General features: G+C 35.9%; 1 protein-coding gene and 1 long non-coding RNA gene across 3 annotated transcripts in view; both read right to left on the bottom strand.

Annotated features, from left to right (window-relative positions):
- Positions 1-5,311, bottom strand: part of LOC117110526 — a 25,406-nt gene that overhangs the window by 18,430 nt on the left and 1,665 nt on the right. The gene's annotated exons all lie outside the window — the stretch shown is intronic.
- On the bottom strand, positions 1,413-5,273 carry LOC117110539. Of its 2 annotated transcripts, XR_004445715.1 has the most exons (4): positions 4,854-5,273; positions 4,230-4,354; positions 2,503-2,732; positions 1,413-2,239 (listed from the first exon to the last, which is right to left on the bottom strand). It is a non-coding gene; the product is annotated as an uncharacterized LOC117110539 (long non-coding RNA). The 2 variants fall into 2 exon arrangements; XR_004445714.1 differs by lacking the exon at positions 1,413-2,239 and having other exon boundaries at positions 2,353-2,732.

The following is a 5,311-nucleotide window of genomic DNA, read 5'->3' as shown; positions in this document are numbered from 1 at the left end:
ATGAGCTTTCCCGACTTCTGTGGTGTCTTTTAATTACTTTTATGTTCTTCAAAATTCAAGGTTTTCCCACCTTGATAACGGTCTGGTAATTTTTTCCCATTGTTATTACAGTAAATAGGGCTTATGTGTGTATACATACATAACAATTTAAAAAAAATGAGTAGTTGCATACGAATTTTCCATGAATCGATGAATCCCAAAAAAAAGGAGGGGGGGTTCCGGGTGTTCTTCCCCAGGAAAATTTTGATTCCTAGAAGGCGGAAAATGAGCTTTCCCGACTTCTGAGGTGTCTTTTAAATTAAAGTCGAAAAAAAATACTTCAGAAGTCGGGAAATCTCATTGTTCACCATTTTGAAATCAACATTTTTCCGGGAAGAACTCGAACATCCCTTTCCCTGGGTTCATTGATTCATTATAATAATTTTCAAGAGGGGAACACCTTGAATTTTGAAGAACTTAAAAGTAATTAAGTTCTTCAAATTTCAAGGTTTTCCACTCCTGAAAACGGTCAGATAATTTTTTTCCCATTGTTATTACAGTAAATAGGCCTTATGTGTTTATACATACATAAAAAAAGATTGAGTAAGTTGCATACGTAGTTTTTGAATGAATCGATAAATCCCAAAAAGAAAGGTGGGGAGGTCATGTGGTTCTTCCCCGGGAAAATTTTGATTCCTAGGTGGCGGGAAATGAGCTTTCCCCGACTTCTGTGGTGTCTTTTAATGACTTTTATTTCAGAATTCAAGGTTCCCCAGACCCCTTGAAAATGATTCAATTAATCAATGAACTACAAAGATAAAGGGTCCGGCTTCTCCGGAAAAATTTCGATTTCTAGATGGCGGGAGATGAGCTTACCTGACTTCTGAAATGTCTTTTAATGACTTTTAAAGATTTTCAAAATTCAAGGTTTTCCCCTCTTTAAAAAGGTCAGGTAAAGTTTTCTCATTTTGTATTTTATGTGTGTATACATACATAAACAAATGAGTAGTTGCATGCGTATTCTTTTTTCCATGAATCGATAAATCCCAAAAAAGAAAGGGTGGTCCGGGGGTTCTCCCCCGGGAAAATTTTAATTCCTAGATGGCGGGAATTGAGCTTTCCCGACATTTGAAGTGTGTTTTAATGAATTTTATGTTCTTCAAAATTCTAATTTTCTAATAGCAAAAAAAAAAAAAAAAAAAAAATCAGCTCACGGGTCATGAAAAGGTAGGTCTAGAATCCTTTTCTTTCCCCCCTTTTTTTTGTTGCACAAGGGAGGGGTCAGGACCCATGATCCCCTCCTCCCAGATCCGCCAATGTGAATTGCGAGAAAAGGTAACTCGGTCAGGTACTGGATAAACATTCTCTTTCCCATCCTTTTCCTTCTTCCCTCCTTCTTTTTTTGCATTTCCCATCATACAAAATTCTCCAGACATATATTTTTCGCCAAAAAGTGGGGGGCCCGGGCCCCCCGGCCCCCCGCTTCCGCCGCCCATGATGTGGGATAGGGAAAGGATGCGAATGTAAAAAAAGATTAAGTGAGGTGCGCTCGGTCGAAAAATAAGCCTCACCACACTCTCTACATACGCCACTGGTAAATATAGATTTAGAAGTTTCGTGCTTCGACTAAAATTGCATGTACGTTTTTTTCCAAGTAAAGTTCAAACACATCTTGGCTAATTATCTGTCTAACAGTGTTCCAAAACTAGAAATGAATAGAGACTATACAAAAATGTACCGTATATTGTTTCCGATACCGTTACAGTATGTGGCTTTATATTTGTTTTAAGTATGCTTTCACCTCTCCCCAAAGACCTTCATTAAAATAAACAAACACGTTCGGCCTGATAACTTACAATGTGCATCACATCGTTTAATAATGATACAACCCAGGTGAAAATTCCAGTTAGACCAGTTGGAACTGGAACCAGTTACGTGTTGTGTTTTTGGACAATTCAACTGGTCCCAGTTCCAACTGGTCCCAACTCCAACTGGTTTTAAATTCCAGTTAGACCAGTTGGAACTGGAACCAGTTGCGGGTTGTGGTTTTGGACAATTCAACTGGTCCCAGTTCCAACTGGTCCCAAATTCCAGTTGGACCAGTCGGAACTGGGACCAGTTGGTGTTGTGTTTTTGGACAATCCAACTGATCCCAGTTCCAACTGGTCCCAATTCCAACTGGCCTTTAATTGATCCAAGTTCTAAATGGTTTTCAATTGGTCCAAGTTCCAACTGGTCTTTAATTTGTGCCAGATATTTTCTGTAAAAATAATAACAATGGCTTTAATCAACTCCTGTAGACTTACAAAAAACACTGAGTTTAAGATTATACAAACCATAATTTCTTTAATTAAAAACTGGTAAAGTCTTTTGCTACACATACTGTACCTAAATTCAAGCTTATTCTAGAGTCCTTCGCTTTATAGTCCTGTATAAATCAGCATTTTTGTCCGTAATGTAGGCCTATTATATTAAAGAATCACTAGAGTTTATAACTGTATATAAAACAATAATCACAAGAACCTTGTGTGTTAGCATGCATTAACCAGCATTCTTTGTATATTGAAGTAGCTGTCCACAAAGATGCTTTTTCATGTCCGATGGTAGCAAGCTAAATTAAAATTCTTGCTAAAAGATCAGATAGTGTGAATTCTGCAGTTGAACAAATCAAGCTTGAAATATTGAATCACGTTGGCTTGTACTAACTTTTTTCGGAGTTTTACACTTGCTGAGAGATATAACAATAACAAAATCTGAAATAAGAATAATAATGGCTTTATAAAGTTATATATAGAGCACATATTATGGAAACCTCTATGTGCTTTTAAACACGAAAAAAAAACATGCCAAGAATGTAAAACAGAGCATATGCATTTCATTGTAATGGGCATTTTAAAACCCTTTTTTGAAAAAATAAAAATGAATAAAAAAATCAGAAAATACAGGTCAATTATAAGAAATTAAGGGGGCAGGGGAAAATGGCCTTTTTTCAATTGAAATACCTATGCTCAATTTGTTATTTTTAAAATAATCTTAATTAAGGTGATATATGTGGCAAAGACAAGCCAAACCAGTCACTCGTCGCAAATCCTGTTTTGGAGATAATTGCCAAAACATGCTGGAATTTCAAAAGTTTGGAAATCTGTTTTATTGCACTCAACTAGCCTTTATATCTATACATCATGCTATGCTGTTATTTCCCTCATTTTCACTGTTAAAACAACAATTTTTTACGATTTGGTGATGGTTTCTGCCTAAGAAATGGCTGAAATCGTAAACTTTGAAGGCTGATTTCTAAAATATTGTTCTTTAAACAGCTGTATGTTTAAACTTGTGTAACTTCATACCGAAGTGTTGGATTTAAATGATTCTTTTACCATTTTATAGCTCTCATTTTACTGTTAAACCCTGTATTAATAACTAAAAATTGATTTTTCCGACAAGTGACTGGTTTGGCTTGTCTTTGCCACATATGTCTAGGAAAACGAATTAAATTGTATTAAATGTACCTTAATAAATAAAATTTTAAAAGTGTTATATAATTCTTCGAAATTAATGTATAAGTATGATATGCATAAAGTACAGTAGCTAAGATAAGTAAGAGACTAGCAGTTTTTTTTTTGTTTTTTTTTAAAAGTGAATTATCAGTTTACATTCCTGTTCTTTTTTTTAGTTTTCAAAACAGTTACAATTTCAATGTCCCTTATAGGGCAAATCAAAGGGTATAAATAGAACAAATGTGTGTACTCCCATTTATAGAAACTTTTTCATTTGTGTACTGACGTATGCCCGCTATTTACTTGGTAAGTAGAAAAACAGACATGACAATAGTACAGGACGTGGGTGGACATACAAATGATAGCGGGCATCATACACTGGCTGCGTACTAGGGCCTATCATTTGTTTTACTCTATCAATGAGTACAGTTGGCTCTTTTGTTCCATTTGGCCTAATTACGTACACATTAAATTTGATTACTGATCTCCCTCTAATGAAAGACCGGTCCAATTAAAGACTACCTTTAAATAAAGACCACTTTTCTGTGGTCGCAAATTGACTATGTCTAATTTTTATTATTCTAACTAGAGACCGAAGCTGCTGAAGACCATGAAAATCCCGGTCCCAAAAGTGGTCTTTAGGTTATTAACCGTCATCAATCATTATACAGTACATATAATTTATTTTAAGCATGATGCTAATCAGAACCTAGGACCAGTAAACTTAAAACGTAAAGAAAACATTATATTCACCTTTGACGAAAGCCGGTAATTTTCTGTTCAATCAACTGCCACACAGACACAGTAAGGCTTTCAAACAAACAAAATACTTCCTTACACCACTCAACACTTGAGTTTTTAACTTTAGTAGAGACATTCTGAAATAAGTCACCATTTATATTAATTAATAATTGGTGATTACATACATTAACTTTCAGCAAATAATAATTTCTAGACTAAGACTAGCCTTTAACCCCACCCACATATTTCAATAAACTAAAGCATGCACTTGATAGCCTATATTATAATAATTATGAGAACACAGCCTAATTACAATTCTCATAACTAAACAGGCTATTAGGCAAGGCTGCAGTTTAGCTAGGCCAACAAAGGCCCTATGGCTATATCCCTAAGGCTACACTAGCCTAGCCTATCTATATCCTCACTGAGAATAAATAGCTGACATAGAGAGAGAACAGTGTGAACTGTCTATGCCTATGACTATGTCTATGCATTATGCACAAATATGCCAGGCCTGGCCTAGGCTAGGTCTCTCCAAGTCTTTCTTACTACCACTACCCACTACTGTATCATGCCTATTAATGCCATACCCTAGTAGTAACCGACATTAACTGAATAATAAAACAAACCTCTTACCTCCATAGTGGATAATACTGCTAAACTACCTTCCAAGAATGTATAAACTGACTTAACTCCATCTTCATGAATTCAAAAACACGTACTCAACTGAAGTGACCAATCAGAATTGACTGCAATTCGAGATACTTCCTGGTTATCATAGTAACAGGAAGTTATGATAGATAACATTATTTGTCTGATAGATAACATTATTTTGCTCTCAACTCCAAATCATTATTAGATGGATGTGAAAGGTAAGGAGATTAAGTTTAGAGAAACAGCAGTCCCCGTCGGGTAGCACCCCCACCCCCCCCCTCCCTCGGGGAGGAAAGCCACATTTCGTTTGAGATAAACAAATATGTATTTTCTACAAAATTTGACAGATTCTAAAAATAAAATCGATTAAATTGAGATAGACTAATTGGCCCAGTTGTGACAGGTATGTCCTCCTCTCCCCCCCCCCCCCCCTCTCCTCC

Source organism: Anneissia japonica, unplaced genomic scaffold, assembly GCF_011630105.1.
Source record: "Anneissia japonica isolate Jap-2015-1 unplaced genomic scaffold, ASM1163010v1 scaffold3434_len466720_cov178, whole genome shotgun sequence".
Taxonomy (NCBI): domain Eukaryota; kingdom Metazoa; phylum Echinodermata; class Crinoidea; order Comatulida; family Comatulidae; genus Anneissia; species Anneissia japonica.
Note: the sequence above shows the minus strand (reverse complement) of the source record. Positions and strands in the feature narration are given on the sequence as shown.